Below are 16,838 nucleotides of genomic sequence, written 5' to 3'. Positions count from 1 at the left end.
ATACAGGTTTCTAGCATCTCCCCTAAAAGTTCCTGACAGCTCCCTGGCACCTTTGCAAGTTGAACCTCTTCTCTTCCCTCTGCACTTCCTTCGGGTTTCTCGGCCTGCCTCTCTGATGATCCCCCTGTCTTTTCGTCTGCCTCATAGCTTCTTCTGTTAGCTTTGCCATCTGGCTTTCTGTTGCTATATCCTGTGGTCCAGCTACCTGTTTATAGCTTGCCGTCCCTCTGTCTGTCTGTCTGATCCTATGTCTCTTTGTTGGCTACCTGTAAGTCTGCTCTCCTATTGCCCAAGTCAAAAAACAGCTAACCCAAATTAAAAAAAAAAGTAACGCCCAACGAGAAACAAACTAAACAGAAAACAAGAAACAAGCAATCCGATCCCCTTTCACACTGAGCGTACATTGGGCTTACAGGACCAGGTAAAACTGCAGCTCAGCGGCAGGTGTTTCTGAGATGCCTTCTCCTGAAAGGGAAGCTCCAAGTTTCAGTCGTGGAATCGAAGGTATGAAATTACAGCCCTGTCGATACTGATGCATTCAACTTTCTAGCGATGTTCTGGGAGGGGATCCTCTATAGATCTAGACAGACAGAAGGTAACTAGAACTGCCTAAAATAAGAAGCAAGCCCCTGCATCTCTCCTGGGTGTTCTATGATAATTACAATAACTTTTATTTATTGAATGTGTACTGTTGCTAGCTCTATGCTGGACACTTTATTTGCATGATACTCTTTGCTCCTATAGTAACCCTGCAAGGTGGTAGGTATTTTTTTCTAATCGTTATTTTTTGTTTCTGGTTATACAAGTGACACTAGCTGAAGTTAGGTATTATTATCATCATCATTTTACTAACAAGGAGGTAGATGAGAAGGGCTAAATAACTTGCCTGTCACTGGAGACATGTGACTTTAGGAAGAAAGATACCTCCTGGAAAGGGTTTCTCAGCATCCCAAGTTATTTTGGTGCCCTTTAATGCTCTCTTTGCTCTCTTACACACATGCACACACATCCTCACAAGCACACTCATGTACTCGCATACATTCCCACAGTTACATTATCCCACAGACTCCCACTCACTTCTCACACTGGACTCATGTGTAGCGATGCATACTCTTACAAACACTCTATACCCAGGCACGTTTACACTGCCACACACTCAGATTCATATATTCACATGTTCATATTCATATACATTCACACTTAACCTGACACTCTGCCCGCACATTCACATGCACTCCTCTTGCTATTCCATTCTTACACACTCACACTTTTCCCATTCACTCCCATTCACACAGATGATACAGTACCCTTACGTGCAGAAATTCCTGTGCAATCACACATGTTCTACTCACAAATACACATTGACTGTCCTTCACCCACCACTTGGACTCTTTCTCATACAACCATACACACAGTCTCATGCACTATTTATCACTATTTCCTCATAGTCACCCAGCTCATCACAGACACATAAACACGTGCATGCGTGTTCATATATTCACATTTGTATCTTACACACCATGAGCACCATCTCACTTGCACTCTTAGGCTCAGAATTACACACTCTTGCACTCATGTACACACTGCTGAAACCAACCTTCCAGTCCATTCACACATAGTCATACCCACCCATAAAAGCATACATTTTGACACACCTTCAAGTGACACACACTCACCTTCCTCACACTAAGGCATAATCACCTTTTTTTTTTTTTTTTTTTTTTGAGATAGAGTCTCACTAGGTCACCCTCAGTAGACAGCCATGGCATCACAGCTCACAGCAACCTCAAACTCTTGGGCTTAAGAGTGATTCTCTTCCTTCAGCCTCTCAAGTACTTGGGACTACAGGCACCCACCATAGCATCCAGCTATTTTTCTGTTGCAATTGTCATTATTGTTTAGCAGGCCCGGGCCGGGTTCTAACCCAGTTCGAACCCACCAGCCCCGGTGCATGTGGCTGGTGCCATAACCACTGTGCTACGGGTACTGAGCTGGTATAATCACATTTTATACCAAACTCACAGGCACATAAGCTAAAATACAACCAGACATACACATTTTCACAAATTCAGCTATTTTCATTGACATCCTCACTCTACCCTCTCACACTCATATACAATCACACAGCTATATTGACATTGACACACTGGCATGTATATATGCTCCTTTATATTCAGTGCTCGTACACATTCACATTAGTATATGGTCACACTGCACACATACTTAAACGCTCACATATTCAGACATTGTCATATTCACAACCACACACGCCTGCTCATTCCCACAGACACACAATCACAGTATCCCGCACTCTTATACATTTACAGGTATGTGCTCTCACACACCATCTCCCATTCGTACATATTTTCACAGTTGGGAAAATCACATGTTCACATTCTTACACATTTCCACTCTCCTCTTCTCAGAGGGACACATCCCCACTCACATTGCTGCCTGCATTCACACCAGTGCGCATGTAAGGACGTGCGCAGCCACTACGCTGGGTTTACACTGGTACACACCACACGGACGCGGACAATTCACATTGCCGTAGTTAGTTCCCATTGAAATATGCATGTACTCACAGGTAATTGTTCATACTACACATGGCCACATCCTTCGCTCACCTTCCCACATCCTCACTCACATTGATATGCGTCGATATGCTTCACTTACACCGAATCCTGTGCCCATGCAGGCACGCACTCTCCTATAAACTTCATGTACTCTTAGACTCTCACGTGGAGACATTGACACAGACATAAACTCACATCGACACTGACCTACACCATCTTACTGAGATAATCACACCGGCCTACAAGTATGCCCATTGATTTACACATATTGACAGTGACCCACACTTTCATGCACATGCTTAGACTTACATTTCCAAATTCTTTCATATGACCCCAAACTGATACGGTAATATTGCTGCATTTACACACTTTCTCACCAACACACACGCTGTAGTATACCAAATTGCCGGCCAAAGTTTCTCTTTACAGCCATTCTTTTTTCCTTCTCTTTGCCACTGGTTGTGCCCTCACCCTTGCCAAAAGGTTTAAGGGCAACCAGTGACCAAAGGAAAGTGGTCTTACCAAGGGTGCAAATGGGAAATAGATCCTTCCAGAGCAGAAAGGAGCAGAATTTATGTGTAGAATTAAAATGAAAGAGCTCAAACCCACAGATCAAGTTTTGTATGCTTTCCTTACAGTTTCCTTTAACAGCGGTCATCTCTGATAGAGCCTTAGCCAGTCCTGTCCAACAGAGGTTGGAGTTTAGATGGTGTGTTTATTTTCTGGAAGTTTATGGCTTAACTTGCCACCTCGTTCCTCTCCCAGGATGGGGAGAAGGTGAAAAATGTGTTTTTTAACACACTCTTAATGGTACATGTCTCCAGTTTTATGTTTATGGTCTGGCATTGCCTGTTGGTTTATACACATGGAAAGGGCAGGCCTGTTTCCATCTGCCACCTCAAATGTAGCCAGGTATATTTAATACCCTGTTAGCCCTGGAACATGGCATTCAAGAAAAGGAAAGAGAGGGTTAATGAATGGCCTCGGTGATAAAGTAAATTTCTACTATGGCTGTGCATGCATATACGTAGACCCCACTGAAATTTCAACAGCTGTCCGTAATGAGCTACCAGAGGAGATTTCTCAGTAGCTGTAGGTAAAGATAAGCTGAAGGAAGTCCCTTGCACCCCAGACAGACTGTAGATTTTCCTATAAGTGCTTAAAAAGAAGCACAAACTCAGGAGTGAACCAGTGGATCAGGAGCGTGGTGCTAGAGTTGTTTGCCACCAGCCATTTAGAAACACAAGAACACTTTGTAGGAATCTCCCTAGTATGTGACTTCTCCTACTGGAGTCTCCCTGGAGCAAAAATGAGTGCAAAATATGCCCATGCTGCCATTTGATATGAGTCCTCGCGTGCTCTGGGAAAGAGTCTATACCCTGGGACATCACTCAGCCTCCCTCTTCCTGCTGCCTCCCACCAGTACACTGAGAACTTCTTTGAGTAGTAAGAACTATATTATCTTGCTCATTTAGGTTCCTTTTCCTTTTTTTTTTTCTTTTTTGAGACATAGTCTCTCACTATGTTGCCCTCAATAGAGTTCTGTGGCATCACAGCTCACAGCAACCTCAAACTCTTGGCCTTAAGCAATTCTCTTGTCTCAGCCTACCATGTAGCTGGGACTACAGGCGCCCGCCACAACGTCCAGCTATTTTTTTTGTTGCAGTTGTCATTGTTGTTTAGCTGGCCCAGGTTCCAACCTGCCAGCCTCAGTGTATGTGGCTGGCACCCTACCCACCGAGCTATGGCCACTGCCGCCTCATTTTGGGTTCTTGGTGCCTAGCACAATGGTAGGTTCAGAGAAACTATTGGAGAAATTTAATTAAGAAACTGAAAAGAGGAGGCGGGCAGCAGCATGTATCAGTACAAATCCAGTGTCTCTCTTTTCTCTTCCTCATTTCCAAAATTCCAGCAGCATTTCCGACTCAGACTGGGGATTCTCTCTGGACCCCACGTAGCACTGAGCCCAAAGAGAGATTCAGACGGGTGGAAGGCATATACTCTGCCTTTGATGTACTATCATTTGTGTGGGAAAGGTAAAGTTCCCGTGGAAAAGTAGTACAAGCTTGGGCTTGGAGGGATCTTTATCATGACATCCAGTGGTGTTAATGCTCCTAAGGCTTTGAAGACCTACAAGTCATTGGGGGCAGCAGTTAGAATTTAGAGAAGCCATTTCCTAAAGTAAACTGTGTCCTAGATGTCTTTCTCAGCACAGGGCTGTGCCATCGCCCCAGGAGATTGTGTCACAGAGCACCTTGTCCCTGAGCTTAAGGTAGAGGAAGAAAAGTGAGCTATAGAACTTAATGGCCATGTTGTACTTCATTAAGGTCTAGCCACCACCTCCTTCAGGAGAAGCTTAAGAGAAACAGCCTGGAAATGTGACATTTGATAGTTTTTTTGCTCATAACTCAAGACTCACCAAAGGAAATTCGTACCACTTACAGGACTAGCTAAATATTTAGCCAGGGAAAAATGCACTTGCCTGAATTTTCTTGAATTTAGGGAAAAGCACAAAGTGTGAACATCTGCTAGCCCCTTGCATTTATTTTATCCGTTTCAAAGTATTTAATAAGCCATTCTTCCATGATGATAGAGGTATTAGGAGCATCCGCTCTGGAGTCAGGCACAACAGTGTTCCAATTCCAGTTTGGTCAGTTCCTAGCTGGGTAACTTTGAGTGATCACTTATCTCCCCTTAAGCCTCTATGTCCTGATTTGTAAAATGGGAGTGAAAGTAATAATGTCATCTACCTCATGGAGTTAGGAAAAGGATGAAATAAGATGACATATGAAAACATTAAGCACAATGTCTGGCTTATAGTGAGTGTTCAACAAATGATACATCTTATTTACCTTTCGAGGTAGATATCTTCAAAGCGAAGGGTCCCTGAGATCAAAGAGAATCAGTATGGTTCTTTGTAGCCAAAGACCTGATTTTCATAGGACTTTTTGCCTCTATTCTTTTAAGTATTTCTGCTTCAGGTGTCAGTGTTCATTCCCACTGAATAAGATGAGTGAAAGATAGGTTTCATCCGTGGAGAGTTTCCTCAATTCCTGTATCACCTAAGGACATGTTTATCTTGGCACTGAAACCTTGTTTCTTGTTCCTTTAGATCAGAGGTCCTCAAACTTTTTAAACAGAGGGCCAGTTCACTGTCCCTCAGACTGTTGGAGGGCTGGACTATAGCTAAAAAAAACCCAAAAAACTATGAATAAATTCCTATGCACACTGCACATATTTTGATGTAAAAAAACAAAACGGGAACAAATACAATCACACCGCCTCATGTGGCCTGCGCGGCCCGTAGTTTGAGGACCTCTAGTCCTACCTCTTAATTCTGTTTCTGAAATCAGTGAAGCCTTCAGTGATGCCACCACCTTCATTTGCTGGTACAAAACTTGTTGGGGTGGCGGGTGGAAGCAACTCCGGAGGCAGGTGAAGCCAGTGATTGGCTCGTTATCCATAGACAGTCCTCTGCCCTGGATTTTAATGCTGAAAATCTGCTTTGTGGGTAAAGGGTCTGCTTACTTCTAGGCTTTGTTCCCAAACAACACAGCAGAGGCACAGTTCATTTACTCCCAAGCCCTAAGAACACTGTTGTCCATGCAGAGGCTGTAACTGACAAAAGCACCACGTCACACTTCGTGTGACAAAGGAGCATATGGGCACCAGAGTCAGACAGATGTGAGATTGTATAGTCTTACTCTTCTCTCTACTAGCTCTGTGAGCTTGGGCAAGTGACTTCATATCTCTGAATGTCAGTTTCTTCATCTGTAAAATGAAAGTACTGTGATAATAATACTTAGTTATGCAGGTTATGTGAACTTCTACATGAGACTTTTAGGAGAGTGAGTGGGACATGATCTCAACGAATGATGGCAGTTTTATCTGTGGCTCATGGAACCTGTGGCAATAATTATAAACTTCTTCCATTGGTAGAATATCTTATATTACTTCAAAGCTCTTTCCACATATGGATCATTCGCTCTTCATAACCTTCTGGTGAGATGGTCACTTTTCACAGATGGTGAAATAGACTTGGAGGGGCCGAGAGATACAGCCAAGGTCATGCAGCTCGTTAGTGCAGTGCTGGTGCAGAAAGCACCAATCCAGACTGAGTACTTGCATCTGTAGTTGACAAAGCCTTTGGGGGCTACAGTGAGCAAATAAGAGAGATTTGAACTGAACATCACCCTTTTTACGAAAAACAATTAAATGTGAGCTGCCATTTGTCTACTAGCTGACCCATCCTGCTTCTGTTTTTTGCGCAATGTCCAGAGCATGCGAGAGGACAACACATGTGACATAATCCAGCAGTCCCCTTCCCAACCGGGCTAAAGGATATATGGCCACAGTGGCATCATTCACCACCAAGACGAAAATCCTTCTTGAGGCATGTTGTGTGGTTCTATTCATGCTGCTCCAGTAACACCAAATGTTCAGAGTCTGGAAATTCTTTTTTTTTTTTTTTTTTGTAGAGACAGAGTCTCACTTTATGGCCCTCGGTAGAGTGCTGTGGCCTCACCCAGCTCACAGCAACCTCCAACTCCTGGGCTTAAGCGATTCTCTTGCCTCAGCCTCCCGAGTAGCTGGGACGACAGGCGCCCGCCACAACGCCCGGCTATTTTTTTTTTTTGTTTGCAGTTTGGCCGGGGCTGGGTTTGAACCCGCCACCCTCGATATATGGGGCCCGCGCCCTACGGACTGAGCCACAGGCACCGCCCGAGTCTGGAAATTCTTACAAAATACTGAAACACATCCACAGACCTCTGGTGCTGCTTGGCCGTGTTGCTTCTGACATGAAACCTACGTGACATCGAGTTTAGTAAATTTTAGGGAAAGGATAGGGGGACCATTTGCCTCATAGTGATGTCATACTGTCACTTCCTCCATCTCTTTGAACATCTTTCCCAGGACTCACGGGCCCCTCTTCCTCTTCCAGCCCCTAGATGTTGGTGTTCCCCCTGAGGTCTTCTTTTTTATTCCGCATTTTTTCTGGGAAATTGTACACATTCCCCCACTGATGGCCTCAAATTAATATCTTCAGCCCACATGTTCAGCTCTCCATTGAACAGTTTCGTAACGCCGAAGGAATGTGTTGGAACTGCTGCCACTGCAATTATATTTATTGTTTTAATATTGCTATCTCTATGGTAAGGAATAGATACAGCTGGAGACGCTAGCATATTTCTCCACCACATGCGAATTGAAGTTTCCTCCAATTTTTTAGTACTTATGTCGTTTATACTTCTCAAAGGCACAGTGCTTCAATATTTGTCTTGCTCCCCACGAGATAGTTTTAATTTAATTTTTATTTAGATTTCCAATGTGTCACCATTTTTATCCTCTCATCTTTGTATATTGACTTACATAAAAGTTCAGTATCTGAGGTCCATTTGCAGGTGTTTAGTCTTTATAGAATTATGTTTGTTGTTAAAGTCTATATAAAATTTTAGGGGATTTTTTTTATAAAACTCATAAGTGCTGCAAATTGGCCTATTGGCCAAAAACATGACAATAATTTGTTCTCGTTCTCTTGAGAAAACGATTATTCCTGGTAGTCCAGTGGCTGCTAATACAAGGGACTTCCAACATACTCCTATTCTTTTTATCAGCACACCAACTTCCTTAGTTGTTTTCCCTCACCATTCTAAGCTAGCTGGTCCCCCTCACTTCACAAATATGGAATGTGAGGAGCCATTCTATTTGGAATCCCAGCCATACACTAAAGGCTGCAGAAACCATTAGACCTCCCACCCGTCTCTGGGCCTCTTAGGATAGAAATATATTTCTACCTGGATTTCCATTGTAGGTTCCAGAAAGCAGTTAATCTTTCTTTCTTTTTTTCTTTTTTCTTTCTTTTTTTTTGAGACAGAGTCTCCTCTATCCAGTCTCCTCTGGATAGAGGGCTGTGGCATCACAGCTCACAGCAACCTCCAACTCCTGGGCTTAAGCGATTCTCTTGCCTCAGCCTCCCAAGTAGCTGGGACTACAGGCGCCCGCCACAATGCCTGGCTATTCTTTTGTTGTTGTTGCAGTTGTCATTGTTGTTCAGCTGGCCCAGGCCAGGTTTGAACCCGCCAGCCTCTGTGTATGTGGCTGGCGCCGTAAACACCCTGCTACAGGCGCCGAGCCAGCAGTTAATCTTTCTATGCCTGGCATCCGTGCCATTCTAGAGCCCCTATGCATATCTTTCTTTTCTGGTCTTTCTGTTCCCTTACAGCCTATGCTTCCTCTCCCCTAGCTGATTTTCTTAGTGTTGTCACTTTCAAAATTATTTCCATGTTGCTACCTAGCATATCTCACTTCATGGGGAAAAAAATGCCCCTCAAGTCGTCAACCTTAGATATCTGCTATATTGTCACCTAAGTAATAGTTCTGAAACTCAAAGCTAATCACACTATCCTACTGCTTGAAACCTCTTCATATACATAGGAAGAGGCCAAACCCTACAGACTTGTAAGACCCTTCTTGCTTTGTCTGTGCTGATCTTATTTTTTCTAATCTCCTGGGACTTAACATGCATTGTTCTTGTACCTGAAACATGGTTTGCTTACTTGTTTTACCTAATTCAGCACAGTATAGCCTCCTCCTTCAGGCTGCTGGGACTCCCTCTCTCTTACACAGCAACCTGTTCTCTTTGCACTGAGATGTCATGGCTGACACCCATTACATGTTAAGTCTCTTCAAGGGCAGGGACAGCCTTGTTCATCTTTCACACTAGAACATGGTAAACTCCTACTCATCCTTCAATACCCTGATCAAGTGCTATATCCTCCGACTTCTTTGCCAGCATTAGCTAACCTTCTTCCATTGTCATTTGAAAGCATACTGTGCCCACATCAGCATATAACAGATACTATGTAAGTGCAGAATGAATAAATGTATAAAATTGTAATGATTTCTTTAAGATCACAGAATAATCCAGAAGTAGGGCTGGAATTAGTCATTCTTCCTTTCTTAGAGATAATTCTTTTGGGTGCATAAAAGACCTGCTAATTAAAAATCAACCCCGATAGCTAGACATGGTTGCATATGCCCATAGTCCTAGCTACTTGGGAAGCAGAGGCAGGAGGATTACTTGAGCCCAGGATTTCAAGGTTACAGTGAACTATGATTATGCCACTGTACTCCAGCCTGGGCAACACAGCAAAACCCTGATAAATATAATACATAAAAATAAAATAAATATAAATATAGAGACAAACACACACGCATACACACACACCAACCCCTAAAATTAAGACTATATGTAACAGGATGCAACTTAGTCCTTAAGTGTTACATGAAAAAGGTTTTTTAATCCACGTGTTACATTCCTAATACATTTCTCCAAAAGAAATCCATTCTGATCCTATGTGGTTACTATTCTAGAAAATGCTTTGTGCCAAATCTTACCCATCCCTTCTTCTGTAGGAGATCCCTCCTCCTGATGAGTAGACGGTGTCCTGGTTTTTGAAGTCTTGCACATGTTACAATTCTTCCCGAGGTTTGAGATCTGTTCTCTTCCTTATACAACACCCACGTCACGTAGTCCAGTAGAAATGGGCCTAAGACTGACAAAGCTAATCTAGCATGCTTGCAGCATTCATTGGTTGAAATGAAACATACTATCAAATAGTTGTATCTGATACCCACCTAGTGCTTTCCGGTTTTAACATCCTGTTCAAGTGCTATATCCTCTGACCCCTCTGAGGACATTAATTACCCTTCCTGCTGTCCCTCCAAAGCCTCTTGTGCCCGCCTGGATTGAATCACATTGTATTCCTATTGTATATATGCATGTTTGCCTTCCTTACTAGACTGTGAGCTCTTTGAAGATAGGGTCTGGTCTTTATTCATCTCTTTATATACCGCCTGTTCCTGACATAATACCTGGTACATATGAATGTTGTGACAGGGAGGTTAAAGGCCAAGCGATGATGTTCTTTGGAATAATATCAAACATATTTTGTATGTGTGGTAGTATGATTTCTCATACAGAAATCAGCCTCTTTTTTAAGCACTCTTCCTTTTGCAATGCACCTACTTTTAGTTGTTTTGTATTCTATTTTGTCTGCATATTTGACACAGATTTTATAACTAATGTGCAGCCAGGGATGAAACCCACTGCTACAGCCTATAACCTCACTCAGGGCTAGACACTTATTTATCTGTTTACACCCATCACCGAGGATGGTGCCTGGTAGATAGGCATTAGTAACTATTTGTTGTTTGACTAAATGAATGTGTGCACAGATGGGTTGTTTAAGGAGCCCTAATAATAGTTCATATTCTATTCTAGAATTGCTGTCTGACTTCTCAAAGTGTAGTACATCTCTGTTTGGGTCTCAGGATTCTTTGAAATGAAAGTCAACCAGAAATCAACAAGAATAAAGCATTAATTGGTGTATTATTCTATAACAGGCAATGTTTGGCTAACAGAAGAGCTTTTTCTTTTCCTCTGTTTATATAGCTGTGTAACCAACAGACTGTCATTACGAAGGTGTTCAGAAAACTGTATGGAATGGCTAGGCAATCTTCTTTTGTGTATGTGTGTGTGTGGTTTTTGGCTGGGGCTGGGTTTGAACCCGCCACCTCCGGCATCTGGGGCCGGCGCCCGACTCCTTTGAGCCACAGGCACCGCCCGGCTAGGCAATCTTCTAAAGGCCACAAAACGCTGCTGGTGGTTGGCTGTCAGGATTTAGGAGTGCTATGACATTGGGAATTTATCAGGCCTCATCTTGAAGGAGAAAGAACACTGAGATGAGCATCATTTGATACAGAATATTTATTAGGAACACCCTGGTTCTCTCCCCTTTCTGTCTCTAATATTTTTGTCACAATGGGTTCTAGGTCATAGTCCCGACTCCACAGTTATCATTTAGGAACTACTGACTGATTTCCCCTCAGGCCTACTGACTTCAGCTTCTTGCACCAAACCCTGCTTCTGCTTTATTTATAATTTTCTTTCCTTTGTGGTGAAGGCTGGGACCCTGTTATCTCAGTTTGGGGTTTTCCAGGGCCACAGAAAGACTTAGGGACATCGTGATCTTGACTTTGTATGCGTGTGAGCAGCTGAAACCAGGTGTTAAAGTGAGAGGCAGTAAGGGGAAGAAATTACTTGGTGGATCCAGCAACTTGCAAAGGAAAAGCGTGGATAAGCTGGGCAGAGGAAGGCTATGGGAAAGCCAGCATGCTCAGGTGTAAAGTCCTCCTTCACATCAGCCTTTTGGTTTCTAGAGGGATTGCTTTGGGCTAATTATGGTTCTTTTTTATAGCCAGGGTCAGTTTTCTCTAAGGCAAAACATTTCTTTTTAGTGGGGTCCAAGATGGAGAGTTCCTACAAGTAAGGTTTGGAATTTCTACAGTCAAGCCCATGGTCAGCTGAATGTTTATTCCCTACCATTGTGAAGTGGGATAGGTGAAAAGTGGGTCTTGTCCCATTCTTCTTTCCTTATTTGAGGAGGCCCTTTTTTTAATAGATTGCATCTCATCTTATTTACCGTAACTCCCAAATAGTAATAAAATGCGGAAATACATGCTCGGGTATTTTAAAAGATGGACATGTAAACTTACCTTAGGGGCAAAAACTTGAAGAGTTGCTATGTTTTATACTAGTTCAAATTCTTTAATCACCAGTTCTGGCAAGAAGTCAACGTGAGCTTTGCTAAATTGATGTAGGGTCCTGGCTGAGAGATAATACCAGCTCTTAATTACCCCATGTAGCTCTTCTCTTTAGATTTGCAATGGACACCTTGCTTGTCGAAAGTTTCTTTGGGTACAGGGAACCTGGGAATAGAGCCAAGGACCTGGGATGATAAGCCATGATGTACAAGTTGAAAAGCAGTGCCCAGGCTCCTCTATGGTATGCTGAAAACTCTTGCAAATTCAGGAACTGAATTTTGGAGCCTAAATTTGAGAAAATTTGTAGTTATTTCACTGGGGGGTGGATCAAGATAGGGTGTCATTATCATCCGTGCATAGTAACCAAGAGCAGCTAGAATTCCAGAGACTTGGGACTAGGGATGTTAGTCTGCATCTCATTTGTTCCATCTGAATGCTTCCAAGGATGTTACATTCTCTCTTTGAGAACTGGGAAATGTTTTATCGCTAGGTTTTCCTTCCCTTTTATTTTCCCCACCTATTTCTGTAAGGCATCTTTTCAGATAACTTTTTGTGCTTAAAAATATTTCTACCTCTGTTCTTTATGCATCTTATTTTCTTTTCTTAGAAGCATCAATATTGGAAACACAAAGCTGAAACCTGTAATAAGGCATTTGTTTGAAAATATAAATACATGTCAGATGATCATTAGCATTTTCTTGGCATTAGCTCATGCAGCATACACAGTGAATAATAAAGTATGGTGCTGCATGCATTTAGAGGCTTAAGAATGCATTTGAAAAAGAACTGTTAAAAAAAAAAAAACAGCAGAAAAGTAGCTATTCGTCCCTCATAAGATATGCTGTATATGAGGTCTGGATGGTAGCGTATACACGCTTATTTGAAACCTGACATTGAAATCTGCAACTGTAACATACTAGCTTATTGGACTCAATTAATGTCAAATTCCTGCTGAAAACAATGAAGTCACTCATACAAATGTTAGCAGAGAACCGGGACTTATAGCAGAACTGACCTCATTTGCTTGGATGTATGAGAGGGAACATGAATGTGTTCTGTGTGAGTGTGCTCATATGTATGTCAGCAGTGAGCTATCTCGTGCATGATCTAAGATTGAAACTAGGCAGCTGTAAAAAGAGCTAGTGCCTCCCTTGCTTGTCCGGCTGCTTTTGCAAATCTCCTGCCTAACAAGTAGCTCAGCTCCTCCTGATCAAATGATCTTAGAATTGGCTTCCCTCCATTGCATGCTGTAATGGTATCTCCCTGGCGAGGCTCTCTGAAACAGCACACCCCTGTCTCTGATAGCAGAGTTCCCTTGGTGAGTGCCCCAGAAGAGGCAAGCTTGAAAACAAGGCCGTCTAAGAATTAGTACAAGTGGCCAACGAAACTTGTTGGGATATTGTCAGTAAATCACGTACCTAGCCTTGGGTCTTTGGATGGGAAAAGCAATTGAAATCAGTAAGTACCAACCGGAAGTGGATTGAAATGAAAATGCTAGATCTGTTATATGAACACTTGGGGAGGATACAAATGTATATATAAAGAGTGTGTGTGTATTTGTGGGTTTACTTGGACACATGTTGTATTTGTATGCTGGAAAGGGAATTGACAAGCATTTAAAAGCTTAAGGGATTCTAGTCTCAGCTCTTTCACTTATTTTGTGACCCTGGGCAAGTCACTTAACCTTTGTAAATTTCTCATGTAGAAGATGGGGATGGTTTCCCTTCTTTACAATATTGACATCAAGTTCAAGTAAGAGCAGGATATAGAAGAGCTTTGGACGTTACAAAGTCACATATTTTGAAATGATGTGTTACTAATTTCCAAATCATGCCCAAAGCTTCTAGTGCTGGTATTTCCAAACATGCCTACTTGTGTCTGATCTGCTACAATTAGGCTTAAAGGCTTATACAACATCATGGAAGACTTACTCATGGCTGTAACAAAAACTTTGAATGTGTAGATTTCCATTTCATTACCTCACATATGTATGTAATGCTTATTGGGAACAATAGGTAAGTATGAAAGCAAACAGTTATGAATGAGGGGCTCTTACCCCCAAGGAGCTTATTATCTAATGAAGGGAGTGACACACTTAATGACTCTATGTGATTTGTGACAACATGATGGAAATGCTAAGTTGAGGTCATCTAGCTAACCGTAGTTAATGGTTGGGCTATCCCTTTTCCACCTAGTCTGGAATGGCAGGATGGCTTCAGAGCTCCTGGGAGATACAGACCTGACTCATTCCTGTCCCTGCAAAATGCCCTCTTTAACATCTTAGCATATTATGGGAATTCATGCCTGCAAAGTTGTAATAAATCTTCCAACATGTGTTGGCTGTGGGAAATGCAAAGCAATGTATATTATTTCTTTCAAATCATAAGACATTGTCCCTTTGGGGAATATAGATGATTTCCTTTTTCTTTTCCTTTTCCCTTCATTTTCCCTTTCCTTTCCTATCCTTTCCTTTTTCTTTTCTTCCCAATTAAGTCCACTGTATCTTTGAAGCTTTCCTCTGGATTCATTAGATCATGGCTATACATCCACTGGCTGAGATTTTGTTTTTGAAAGAACAGTACTGATATGGTTTTCATTGGGAAAATATGAAAATAATTATTTAGATTTTGAAACAGAATAATATAGACATGTCTGTTGCTATATATATGTGATGGTATCAGATCTGATAAAATATTTATCTCAATTGCTTATGGCTTAATAGGTGATCTTGCAAGCTATAAGACTAGTATTTCCGGATTCTCATCCTTTACATACCTGGGTAGAGTGCCTGTGGCGAGTGGGTGCAATTGGCATTTTTGGTTGTATCAAATCCAACCCCTATGCTGTACTATGAATTTTGGTCACATAGTATGAATTTTGGCCTATACATGATTATTCATCTTTCCCCTTGACTTCTGGGTCCATGCAGGTTGGTGGCTTTCTTTTTTAACCTAGTCAGCATTCTCTGAGTCTCCAGTTTGGCACTGGGCTTATAAAGAGAATACGTTTTTGGAGGAATAAGAGAATAAAGACAATTGTTTGTAATGCCCAATCATTTCATCTATAGTTGTCATGAATCTTGATAATGGTCTTCCTCTAAAATGCTTTTCAGTGAAGTTCTGTGTCAAGGCAGGCCAGTGACAGGCGGTGTGGGTGTTTCTGTATTCACCTGTGGGTATGCACCCTCATACTTGTGGTTGGAGAGAGAAGGAGAAAGGGAATGACAGAGGTAATCTGTCCTAGTACTCTGAAAGAAGGGGTGTACAGGCTCCTTGGTTGTCATGAAACAGAAAGGAATATTTCTTATTGCTGATGAATTTCGATTGTAATCACAGAGCATTGGTAAACCACATTAGGTCCCAAGGGCTGGATGAAAAATTACACCATCCACAGAAGCCGTTTGAATTATTTCTGAAAAACCTAGTTGGCAAGTATGTAATTAATTTGTGAACAGATATAAACTGTTTCTGGTCCATTCAAGTTAGCTATTTCTCCACCGTGCTAAGGGCCAAGTTCGAAAAGTGAAATGAATGCCCTGTGGCTAGATCCAATGTGCCACTGTTGTGCACAACAACAGTTAAAATTTAAAGATAAACAGTTTTTTGATGTGAGTTCCTAGAGAATAATGGTATTTTTGTACAATTCTTGAAATAGAGCCTACAGGCACCCCAAACAAAATAGTCTCTTTCAAAATCTTGGAAATAATGACATCATAGGCTGATTGAACCGGCAATCCATTAATAGTATCCTTTGTAGAAAGCTGTCTCAGAGGAGGACCTGACTTAGTAGATTGGCATTGTTTATAAACATAACATAATAGAATCCTCTTTTTTTTCTATATTTGTGAAATAGTAGGAGATACCTCCCACTTGGGAAATAAATACATGAACGGCAAGGCTTCCTTGTGGGTCCCTACCCTTTCTCCATGGGTCTTCTGAAACTGTTTGAAAGTGAGTTAAAGATAGCAAGAACTTCCTGTACTATTCTTTTGTTACCAAATCAGAATTATCCAGAATCATTAGCAGATGATGACTGCTTGTGCCTTGTAAGGAGTAGTAAAGAACTGAAGTAATAAAAAAAAAAAAGAACTGAAGTAATATCAGTATAACTCAACCAAAACCATATCTAAAATGTCTAGGGAAATGGAGAGATTATGTGGTTTCATGCTTAGTACTAAGTTCCTGGTATGGAACTGCACATAGATGCTTCAATTTTATTTCCATCTCCATAAAAGGTTTCTTCTAATCCCTCTTATCATGCTCCGATGAGTGTTAAATGGAATTGAAACACTTCCAGTTTGATGGACAGTAGAAAGGCATGCCAGATAAGCGAGGTCCTTTGCAGAATGCCTGTGATACTGACCTGAGTAAGCACATGTTGTTGACTTTTTGATCAGGGGGTTTTAGTACAGTATAAAAGAATATAGTTTGAGTTTTAGATCCCAAGTATTGTTTTCTTCCCAACCTGAACTATACCTGGTCAAATAAGGTCAGGATAATCAGGCAGCCTAAAAAGAAGCAGGCTATCTACCTGTTTCTCTGAGCAGAGAGAGTAATTAGAATAAAAAAGGCAACTCTGCTGTTGGCAACACCTATTTATCAAGAACCAAGGAGCATAGTATTTTAAATTCTATTCTTGCACTAGAATCCTAACTGG

The 16,838-nt window shown here is 41.7% G+C and overlaps 1 protein-coding gene across 5 annotated transcripts in view; it reads left to right on the top strand.

Moving 5' to 3' along the window:
* Positions 1-16,838, top strand: part of PAK3 (p21 (RAC1) activated kinase 3) — a 290,487-nt gene that overhangs the window by 169,948 nt on the left and 103,701 nt on the right. The window lies entirely within an intron of this gene.

The sequence above is a fragment of the Nycticebus coucang genome, chromosome X (assembly GCF_027406575.1).
Source record: "Nycticebus coucang isolate mNycCou1 chromosome X, mNycCou1.pri, whole genome shotgun sequence".
In the NCBI taxonomy this organism is placed as follows: domain Eukaryota; kingdom Metazoa; phylum Chordata; class Mammalia; order Primates; family Lorisidae; genus Nycticebus; species Nycticebus coucang.
Note: the sequence above shows the minus strand (reverse complement) of the source record. Positions and strands in the feature narration are given on the sequence as shown.